Below are 12,209 nucleotides of genomic sequence, written 5' to 3'. Positions count from 1 at the left end.
CTAGGGCTTTAAAATCTAAATTCTATCTCCATGTTTGCTAGAGATCCTCTTCTTTGCTTCTTTTATACTGAGCTTCCTAAGTAAGATGATACTGATTTTCTTGGTTTTTTGGGGGAGGGTCCTAATTAACCTGAATGAAGCTTTCAGAGGAGGCTGGCTGCTGAGCCCACAAAACCACTGATGCTGCGAAACCAGCGTTTGCCGGCGGTGCGGTACCAGTGGGGGCTTGTTCGGTAACCCCGGGGGGGGCATCTTTGCTGGGCCAAGTGCACGTGCCCTTTTCGTGTCACACCTCTTGCATCTTCCTAGGAGCACATGTTCGTTACTGTCAAGGTAACGACCCCGCGCAGTTGGCTGCCTGCAATGCCGAAGGGAATTCCTTTTATCGGGTTGGGGGGCGTTAACACGTGGTTTCCTCGCAGAGATGGAAATGGCAGGTTTCTGCATCTGTTTGTTTCTTTCCATCTTGTTTTTATGATGAAGAAAGTCAAGGTCTGATTTGTTATCTATAGGGTGGTTTCAGTCTTTCACCATACTGCTTATTGCTGCCAGGAAGGTGCTAGGGAACCCTGATACTCCTCAGAAAGGTAACCCGAGTTTGTTTATTTTACACAGTAATAATCACCAGATAAGGCACAGAAGTAGTCCTTAGGGCGCAGAACAGAACCAGATCCCCTTGTCCTCGGCTGCGAGCTCTGGCCAGCAGACCAGCAGGCTGCGATTGCTCTCAGAAACAACATTCTGTCATTAATTTTTGGACAAATATGACAAATTTTTAGCAGGAGCTAAAGGTCCACTTGTGGAGCCTGATAGCAAGAGTGTGTCCTGAAGAAATGGGTTTGTCTTCTCTCGGGTGGAGGAGTGAACTGAATCTGGGTCCCCTGTGTGCTGGGTGTGCTCTTCCCGCTGAAGGGCTGGGTTAAGGGGGTTAAGGTGATGGGGAAGAGAAGGTCGGCAACTTCATTCGCTGTTTGAAAGGAAAACATGATACCTGCTTGCTCCTCTCCCAGCTCCATCTTCAGAAGCAGCCACTGGCTCTTAACCTCTGGCAAAGAGAGATCCTTCCCTGCAACCTGGCTGCAGGCAGGATGAAGATGCAGCGTTGGAGAGGTGGTGCAGGGGATCCGGAGGCCAGGCCTGTGCACGCTGAAGCAACAGCGTTCTCAGGAGATGACTGGCGCGGCTCCGACGGGGCTGCGTCGTGCACAGCAAGTGGAAGGTATGCCTCTACGTAGGCAGAGAGCCTGTCCTCCGGGAAGTACCAAAATCTTGCCAGAACTTGATATGAGGTGGGTGGGGAGGAAAGGGAGGTTTCCATGTTTTACGCTGAAACGACATGCATATTTACAAGCTTCCATGTTCACAGCCTTTCTTCCTGTGCGCCGTATAAACAGGAGTCAGTCCCAGTCAGAAGGCAGCTGCCTATGGGATGGGCTGTGGGTTGCTATTGTTATTTCCATAACACTTGCGTGTAAAGATGTCAACCTGTGCTGAGACCCAGTTAGGCTATAAACACAGCAAGCTGGAACCCCTCGGAGAAACAGAAAGATAGATGACTTGCCTGCAGTCAAACATAAGTCAGCGGCAAAAATAGTACCTGGTCTTTGGGCTGAAAAACCGGCACGGAATCATCCTGGTTTGCCTTGCGCTTCCCGCAGCTTGCAGATGGAGGTGAATATCTTGGGCTGAATTGGGATCTGTTAGATCTAATTAAGCCTTAATTATAATACATTAAACAATTAAAATAATGAAGATCAGGCACAATCAAATTTCAAAACAAAGAGATTTAGCAAGATTAGACTGTTAAAACTGTACAGATGATGCCATTAATCTTGGAGGAGGTCCAACATAAACGATGCAATATCTAGCCAGCTGGGAAGACGGCAAACTGGAGGTAATATCAGGTTCCCAGCGTAAAGCGTTAAGGGAGTAAATGGATTTTCCCCTTCCATTTTACAGCTTTATTTTTAGACAAGAGCAAAATACTGAACATATCAAAACATGTATATGCGTGCACGTATAACATAGGTGTGATGGCTGTGAGTCACACAAGCCTGTGGACTTCAAGGAGGCAGGGCGTTCAACAGCTTGGAACGCTTGGTGAATGACATATACTACTGTACTTCCCATTTATGTTTTTAAGAGTTATTCTGTTATTTATAGTAACTTTAGCACTGAGGAAGCTGGCTTTGACTGGCAACTCCGGGAGCAGAAGTGGTTCTTTGTCCATAAAACAGGTACGGCACTTCAGGAGATGAGAGGGGGCTTTGGGCCCCACGCTCACTCCTTTCCTGGCCTCTCCAGGATCGCATCCTCACTGTTATCAACAGTAATGCATTTATGACACTTTTTGTCATTTGTGAGGAGAAGCCAGGCTCCCCCCAGGAAACCCAGAGCTGGTGGAAGGTCCTGGAGCCCGGGCACAAAGCCACGGGGAGGGAAAACAGTGCTGCAAAACACCCCAAAGCTGTTTGTTGGAGGCAGAGCATGGGGAAGAACAGTATGTCACAGCTGATAATGGAAAAGCAGGTAAATGTGACCAGAAGCCTGGCCTGCAGTTCACAGGTAAAATGATTTTACCAGAAAAGGAAATTCTTTTTAAAAAGCCAAAGAACAAAGACATTTGAGGCCTCCTCTGGGAAATAAGGATGAGCAATCTAAACTGCGGGTGTTCTTTGTATAATCGAACACTGTATTCCTGGAGGGATCTTTTTATTTGGTTCTTTGCTCTTTCTGATTCCTCTCAACAATGTACACAAGCTGCAGTACAGAAAATAGAGATAGTCAGAGAGAGATAACACTGTACCGAGAGAATTTAATTAATAAGTCCTTGTGGGACTGTGGGTAACTATGGAAAGAATGGAGGAAGACAAGCAAAAAGAAATCCTCCTAATGTCTGAATGTATTAAATATTTCATTGAAAGAAACCAAAAGAGGCACCAAAAGGAGTTTATAATTCTTGGAAACCCTGAAAAAGAATATTAGGCAATGTATTCTCTTTTCTCTTTCAATTTTGCTTTAGACAAACTTCGTACTGCGCCACTTTCAAGGAGGAGAACTTGGGCCAGGGATTTAACAACAGATATCTGAAGACCTCAGAAAAAGCAAGGGACTGGGGAACAGAGCAAAAGAAAAGACTCAGTCTCTTTTTCAACAACCACCACCTTTTACAGTTCTTCGGGGGACACCCGCGAAGCCCTGCATGGGTGGATGCCACGCACACCGAGACACAAGCGCCAGACACCCATTGCTCCACAGCAGGCAGCAGATAGACAGCAGCAATGCTGCTTAATTTCAGGCTGACCCTGGAATGAAAGATTTTTGGCATACTGATCTTGACCTCTGTCTTCTGGCCTGGCAGCTGTTACTTCCCCGTGCCCTTGGGCTGGCTGAATTTGCTCTTGCTGATGGCCTTTCTATAATTCCCTGGCCTGGTACTTGTGTTGAAGCTGGGCTTTTAGGTCTTTGGGTAGATCTTGGAACTGCAGATTAAAATCACATATCCTTGCTTTTATTAGAAGCTTTGCTCAGGTCCAGAAGTTGCTGGAAGCCTGATACTCTCCACCATTTACTGGCTGTGAATTATGTAGATACTCATATTTTTAATTTCCTTTCATTTAGTTGTGTGTGCAGGACCTCTGTCATGACCAGCAGGGAACTCTCCCCTGAGTACAGAGAGGCAATTCAGCGTCTGTGCCAACCCTGGCTTATAAAAGCCTGGCAGCTCTTGACAAACAAAGCCTAGAAATGTTGCTATTAAAAGCATTTATTGAATAAATCCATATGCGGCAAAATGATAGCTGCAAAAAGCAGTGGAATTGTTTTTTAATGGATAAATCTTATTTGAAAGGTAAAGCTGAGCTGCGAAAGCTCAGGGAACAGTCACCTGAGGATAGAGCTTTGAGCAACGTGGGAAAAATTAGAACCACTATGAACAATATAGAGGATAATAGATTTGAGAACATGTCTGCTTTGAGTGGGAGCTTTTATGTAAAGAAAGGAGAGGATAAGCCTGGATTTAACTTTGGTATTTGAACGCTCTCACAAATAGAGATAGAAGAACAAACCCTCATTCCCTTTAGGAAGCCTGCAGCAGTTAGAAACAAGAGGACCCCTGTTCCTGTAGGCAGGGGTCAGCCGGCTGCCAAGGGGTGCTGTGGGCAGGCTCTGACCTCCCAGCGAGCGGCGCAGCTGGGCGGCAAGGCCCGCGGGTCCGCCTTTGCACCTTGGCTGCGTGTCGCACCAGCCCGGCAGCCCGCGCGCAGCCTTTACCTTCAAGGGAGGCAGGGTGCTGAGCTCGGCTGGTTGAAATCCCCCTTCGGGAGGGAGCAGAGGAGCAAGCGATTGTGTAAAGGCTGTTGCAACAACTGAGGAGCAGCTCTGCTGGAAATCCAAAATTGCCATGGGAGAGGATCCTATTGTGTGTCTCTGCTTAAAATGTCTTTGCTTTGGCTTCGCTTAGGTGATCAGAGCTTGCTCCCGACACCAAAAAAGAAAAAAAAAAAAGGTCATTCTTTAAAAAGAGGCATCTGGACAGTATTTAGCCATAAAAATAAACCAACATTGGCTATCTATCTGAATTGTTTCGTAGGATGTTGAAAAGAATCTGTCGTGATGGGCTTTTGGCAGGTGACAGCTGGGGGTGGATACTTCCCGGTGAGGGATGGGGAGCCCTTCATTGGAACCGGCAGAGGCAGAGGTGCTGACCTAGAGGTGCCAATAGCCTCTCTGGGAGTGAGCGGTCTCCAGCGAGGACAGATGGCTCCCGCGACTGCTGCTGACATACATGAATGCAGTATGGAAACATTCAAACTAATTCAGGAATTTCTTGGCACACATAATGTCCACATTAGGGAAATGTTTTACATCATTTGAGGGATGGTCTAGCTTGTCCAGTCTCTTCAAAGAGATTATTGGAGAAACTATGAAAACAGCATATCAGGATTATAAAGGTTTACTGGAAGATCAGATAGAAATGAAAGGGAGGACAGAAAAATGTTATGGAACAATGAAAACAAATAACATCTGAAAACATAACATCGGAACTGATCCTGCAGAGAACTCCAGGATGAATATCACATCCAAACTCGCATTTAAGAAGATATTTGGGAAGTAATGAGTTCAATCTAGCAAGGAACAGATTTTTCAAAATCAGACATAGGAAAACAGTCAGAAGCACCTACTATGTTTGGAGTATTACACATGCAGGTGCAAGTGCCCAATTTAGAAACGAGTCTCTGACATTCCTGCTCACAGTCTAGGAGCAAGTGGATGTTTGTGTGCACCTATTGCTGTAAATCAGTCTCAGCACCTATGAATATCTTGCTTTTGGAAATGTCAATATTTTCTGGGGGGAAAAAAAAAAAGTATTCTCTTCAGTTTCTTCCCAAAATAGGATGACTAATGTTGGTAAAATTGTAGACCTTTTATTTCAAGATAGATCTACGCTGGCTTTTCTGTAATAGCAGTTTTCCCATCTACTGATTCCCAAAGTGGTTGTGGTAGAGCTGTGATATATCATCAAAGAGCATCATGTATTCAGTGCTTGCAAACCATCTTTTTATTAGAAAACATCTTAGTGAAAAAAGAACCATTTCCCAAATTTGGGCTATTTAAACTTTCAGAAGTGTCTAGGATCCTTAATTTCTACCTTACTCTTAAAAAAAAAAAAAAAGACATGGGTAAAAGAAAAAAACTCAGTTCAACACCTTATCCAGGGGAGAATAGCTAGAAAATGGAGAACAGAAGCACATTGCATTTAATTCACATGTAAAATTCTCCCTTTGCATTACAAGTGAGCTGGGGTACCACTGCTGTATTCCAGTCCCCAACTAAAGCAGCTGGAATCCCATGTAAGTAAAGCCCATTTCTGCTGTCTTCTCTTCTCTCCTCTCCTCCTTTGCCAGTGTTTGTTGGTCTGGGGATGAACGCAGGATGTTCTGCTCACTGCCAACCCCAGCCACCCTGTGATGGTTTTTCTTTCTGGAGGAGAGGCCTTAACTCCAGACATTTTGCAAAATGCCCGCTGTATGGGATCCCACCACTGGGAAAAGTAAGATGCCTTTGTGATATTGAATAGAATAGAGTAGAGTAGAGAAGAGTAGAGTAGAGTAGAGTAGAGTAGAGTAGAGTAGAGTAGAGTAGAGTAGAGTAGAGTAGAATAGAAAGGATAGGATAGGATAGGATAGGATGGAATGGCATGGAATAGTTCAGCTGGAAGGGACCTACAATGATCATCTAGTCCAACTAGATATTAGCCAAGCCTTCTGCAGGGACAGGATGGTGTTTTGCCACAGAGAAAAGACGGCTGCAGATGCACTGTCGCGTGCACCCCATGCAGGGCGAGTGCTGGGCAGAGCCACAGCACCACAGGCTATCACAGCAACACGATGCTCAGCCCTGGGAAACCAGGCTTGCAGCTGCAACGCCGGTGGAGGAGTGCAGATAGCCAGGGCAGCAGTTGCTGTTAGGGGTAAAGGGAGGGCCCCATCCTGCAACAGCACTTCTGTCTTCACCCTTCCTATCTCTGCAGCAGAGGCAGTGGTAGCAAGCCTGGTTTTCCGTCACAGTGCTGCCCTTCCTTCCCCTTTCCTGTGGCAGGAGCAACCCAGCCCTGGCCCCTTGTCCTCAGGATGGCAATATTCAGTGCCACCGGCTCTTCTGAGGAGCCTTCGGCTGGCTGTGCCTTGAATTCCCTATAGCAGAGGGCTACATTTGAAGCTGGGGACTGACAGCAGCCCATGGTTCTAAGGCAGTCCACAGGAAAGGTATGAACATGTCCCTCATGTGAGTTCTTAAGGAAAAAAGTCAGATACGTCAGCTAAATTAGGATTCAGAGCTTGCAATCAGGTTTTGCACCAGCAGAATAGCCTGACGGTTAAGGCAAGGTCAGTGAAACCAGAGAGCTCGCCCATCTCAGCCTGCAGGCATCTGAATGCACATATCCTTCGGGAATATCGTAACCACCAAACTGTGCTGCTGCCTGTCTAAAAAAACCGGACCTCTTCACCACAGGACCTGCTGAGGAGCTGCTGCCTCGTCCTGACGGCCCTGCGCTGCCTCTTTCTGAGGGAATTTAGGCAATCTGCTCCAGCCTTGAACCTGTACTATGAACTAGAGAAAGCACTGGACTCAGATGCCTTTGAAATCACTTTGAGCCTTGCATTGCTCTATTTCTCCCAACAATTCCCATTTGTATACTGTGACATTTAAGTCTCCCAGACCCTTGAAGCAGAACGGCTGGGCAATTATAAACTGCATTTGTTGTTCAGCTTGCGCCCCCCTCCCGTGAACTGAACCGTGAAAGCGGAGCTCGCGCCGGCGCTGCACTTGTGACCAGGCAGCACCATTTATAAAGCTCCGGGATGAGGCTTTATGGCCCGTCCACAGTGATGGATGAAGAACTCCTGCAGGTGGACAAGGCTTGATATTCAAATAGTCAGTCTGATCTCCAGATTCTTCCTTCCACAAGGCCAAAAAAGCCTCTCAACAGAGCTGAATTTCCCATCCAAAAATCCTGCTTGGATCTCTGTTTGCAGACTCCCTTTCTTCTTGGCCTCTTCACAATGGAGGGTGCTGTATGAATGTTATTTATTACCAATCTCCCTGGGAATGGAGTGTGACTGGTTATAATAATCCCTTGTATTTCTCAAACATCTTATACCTGATTTCCTAGCCCTTGGTAGACTTTAGGACTTCAGCCTCACAGTGTCTGATCAGGAAGGTAAGTGCTGTTATCCATGGGTTATGGGTGGGAAACTGAGGCACTAAGGTTTTAAACGTCCACTGGGATCTCTGCCTGTTGTGTGAAGTGGATCCAGATGTGAGGCATTCCCAGCCTCAGGTCTGTGCCAGCCCTTTAATAACAGGGCCAGCAGGAAGAGATGAGTACAAAGGATTCTGCCATCCCGATATTAGCACAATTTGCCAGCTTTTCCATGGATACGGGGAGCTCTAAACGGGCCTGATGGGTCGCAGGGGCCTGAGCCCCTATCACCTTCCATCACCATTGCTCTGGGGCAGTGACTGCTGGCAGAGCCGGGTGCTCAGGTGGGGACAAATGACACAAACAGCCATCGCTGAACTGCCAGGTGTTGTCTGTCAGAGACCTTGACGTGACCCAGAAGATACATTTCTAACAGAGCCAATTCCTTTTCAACCAGAGGCATCCTTCCTTCCCCATGCCTCTGTGTTACTTGTTTCGACAGCTGTGGTATTTTTCCAACATGAAATAAACACACGTAATATAATTTTTTTTTCCCAGGCTCTTGAGTTTTGTCTAACCCAAACATTTTTTAGGGTCTGGATAATAGAGCAGAATGCCAGCCTCAAAATCGTAACTTTTAAAGTTGGGTGAAAAATTAAAACAAATTAAAAATAGATATTAAATTTGAGAGAGGGTGAAAAAGTTCTGTTGGAACTTGGAGGAGTTTCAAATGTTATTTTTAACCATAGACATTTAGCTCTTATGGGAAACAAAACTTAGAAGGACAGATATAATTAGGTCAGATATTGAGAAACTTATTACGCTTTGCTACAGATGATCCCAGGAGAATGTAACTTAAGCCCTTTTTTGTATTAAGATTCAATCATGGTTTTTCACTTTTTTTATGTAGAGTTCTGTTCAAAGAATAAAATAAAGTAGGATAGAAATATGCTTTGTATTACTAACTGCTTCAGCATGTGAAGCAATGAATGTTTGACAAGAAATCTGAGGACAGAAGGCAAGATTTTTATTTCATTTTGTACCAAAATACATAACATTATGCTAGCATCTGTGCCTGCTTTTGTTCACCGTGTAGATACAACTGATATACTGACGATACTGGTATCTCCTGGGATTATCTGATGCTTGGCATCTCCAAAGCACCACGGTGCAAATATTAACTACGCCTTGCAGCGTGATTACAACATAGACATTATTCATACTACAAGTGGGGAAACTGAGGCAAAGAGCGCCAGTTGTTTGATCAGCACCGAGTCTGTTTCACAGCCGCAGCCAGGACTCAAGATCTTCTGCCTCCTGCTCCCACTGCTTCTGCAGAGAGATCCACCTTCACACGAGAAGTATGCATTTCATACATAACCAGAGGAGAAAAGCCTTTATCAAAAGAAGAAATGAGCCAGTAGGTGGCTGATAGAGAGTACTGTTAACACATGGATCTGTCATTACTCATAGCATTTATCATGTCTGTTACTGCCAGGCACACTGTTCTTTAAAGTAGCTCTCTAATTTGAGGGATACTGGTTTTCCTAGCAGCTACGGCAATCTGGGGAGGGATTCTTGGTGAGCTGCCTAAAGTGAGATATTGCACATCACTGATTGTAAAGTCTGCTCAGAGAGAGGTGGAAGTGGACTGGAGTCATGCTAGGCAGGTTCTGGATACCAAGTTTTCCTGGCACGGCCGCACTGGCTCAGGAGTAGGAAAACCAATATTCTCACTGACAAAGATTTGCCGGCACCGCTCCTGGAACCCACAGCCAAAGCAGACACAGCATATACAGGCAAAAGAGCCTTTTGGCTAAATAGCTTGAATTTTTCAGGGAGGTGGTTTAACTGCATCAGCAACAGGTCTCCATAGCTAGCATAAAATCTTTCTCCATGGGATTTGTGTGTATAGCTATTAGCAAACTTCTGTAGTGTAGATGGGTTCTCAACAAGGATCAAAATGCAGATTTTTACAATGGCTGGAGTATGTGGATTTGGAGTTTGGGTCAGACCCTTCATTACAGGTGAATGAAATGGAAGGAGCTAGACTCTGTCTGCTGCTAGACTGTGTCCAGCTCAGTAGTAGTAAGAAGCCACTCTTGAATCCATCTTTAATCTGAAGTGAAGATTAGCAAGATGCAGTGGCAGGACCATCTAGACTTAAGCACATTCAAGATAAGTTGATCCAATTGATGTTAACGTGGAGCAAGACTCCACACCTGGCATAGCATCATAGGAATATAAGATAAGCCAGGAAACAGAATACATCAATATTTCCTATAATGTATTTGAGAAGCGTAAGTGAAAGGAAAACACCTAAGTTCCTAAGGTAAGTAAAAATCTCATGCTTGGCCTATAAGAAATCTTGATCAAGACAGTAGTGGAAGGTAACTGACTCCTGTGCTGCATTGGAAAGCATGTATTTGTGGCAGCATGAGAGTGTCATCCATCCCACTGTTGCAGATATTCAGGAGTTTGCTGGCATTCTATCCTTGTAGACGGTAGAGATTGCAGTCAAAGTTTCCCTGTCTGCCACAGGAGGTATTAAGTTGATGAGCTGTTCATAATTATTGCTAATGACTACAAGGTGGTGATATTGCTCTTCACCTTCAAGGTAATAAGTGGCATCAAGCTATGGCAATAATTTCCCGGAATAAACACTGTATTCTTACTTCTAATGTAAATTGCACTCTTATTGATGCAATAAACTGCAACTGTTTCTTCAGGCAGTGGAAGGCTTCCAGTAAGTGATAAAAGCCTCAGTCATGTAATTCTGTTGGGTGCTAGTTCCTCACAGTGCTTTGCTTGCTGAGCTTGCAACAGGGGCCATACAAAAGAAACATATTCCCTATCTGCAGCATATGAACTGTACAGCGAGTTTGTCTTTTTCCATGTGGCTCAAGCAGAGCTTGGTTGACGTCTCTCAAACATCCCGCTTCCTACGTGCAATCGCAGAACCTCAGGGCCCCAAGAAACTCAAATCAGCCTTGTTGTAACTCAAAGCCGAGAAGTAACTGTTCCAAGATTGTGCCTGTTAAGGATAACGCTTCTTGGTAGCGTCCAGATAATAAATTGCCTTAAATTAAAGCTTATTAAGATCAATACTGTCTGAGAGTACCTGTGCCTTCCTATGCCGAGTAACTCTGCGGCCACACATCTACAACAGTCCTTTCTTACCCGCTGCTTCTCTGTGTTTCTGCTAAACTCTCAGTCATCTGTCAAGTCTATCTCAAGTCTTGTCAAGCCTTGTATAGTTCTGCCAAGACAGCAAAGTTCCTTACTCAAGGTACATTGGCTAAAGAAGTTTCGTTGGGTTTTTTTTTTGTTTGCTTTGGAGTTTTTTGCTGAGGGAGCTGGTTTAACTTTTCTCAATCTAAAAAAACTGTCCCAACAAAATGACTTTTTTGCTTCTGTACCAAGAGTCAACTTTTTTGTACAAATATCATTCGGATGTGTACTGTTGCACACTAATGACTGGTGTAGCAGTAACAGCTCTCTCCTGACACAATGGCGGAGCTCTGAATTTGACATTTGAGAGTTGCCTGCTGCAGGCAGTAGCACCTGCATCTCTAGAGTAGTGGCAGGGGAGCAGACTATGCAGAATGCAAACTCAGCTGTAGGTTTTTAGGATGCTCAGCTAAAAGATATTATCAGGCAAACATGGAACTTCATCCTCAGGCTTTGACAAGTGAAACTGTGTTCCTTTTAATCCTTGAAACATCATATTTCTCTGTTAGTATTCAAGGCAACCAGTAGGATGGCTACTTGCCTTTTCTATTTTTCAGAGGAAAGCAAAACCAAATCCTTCCTGGTTTGATACCAAAGAGACACTGTCTACTTGAAATAGAGCCAGCTTTTGAAAATGAGTTAAAAGTCATCTCCTTGCCAATTTTTGTGGGTGTTCATCCTGCCTGGGTAGCAAGAAAAATCCTGCAGGGAATCTCATGAATGTCAGTGCAAGCAGGTAATGAAGAGCTAAGCCCCTGCTAAATTTCTTTCTTCCTTCCTTTGAGGAGGAGGAGGAGAGGGGAAGGCAGATGGTAACTCTTCGCTGGAGCACTGTGCGTATGTCTGTTTTTGAAGCTTTACCTCTATAGAATTGATGTGTTTGACTAAAGAATTATATCCTTGCTGCAGAAAACAGGAGCAAGACATCAGCATGTTCCCTAACTGCATTCCTCTGAGCTGGGGAAAAAGTGCTACGGAAGGCACGGAGAGGGTAGGAGCTGCTCACTGCAGACAGCACTCCCAGCTAGAGGAGAAAATGTCAGGACTGCTGCCAACGTACTGAGTGAAAGGTGTTGGGGAGTGTTGTTCAGATTTACCAAATTGATGTGATTTATTGTGCTTTTCTTTCATCCCCCTCCAAAGATGTTACGTCTGTTTAAATACATTTTTTACTTTATTGCTCACAGTTGGAGATGTTTCACACAATGAGGCCCAGGTAATATAACGCAGTTTCCCAGATTTCTCCATGGAAGCTCAAAATAATGCTTAAGTG

This window comes from Platalea leucorodia (genome assembly GCF_965183815.1).
Source record: "Platalea leucorodia genome assembly, chromosome: 1".
In the NCBI taxonomy this organism is placed as follows: Eukaryota; Metazoa; Chordata; class Aves; order Pelecaniformes; family Threskiornithidae; genus Platalea; species Platalea leucorodia.
The sequence above is the reverse complement of the archived record's forward strand: the minus strand, read 5'-3'. Positions refer to the sequence as shown.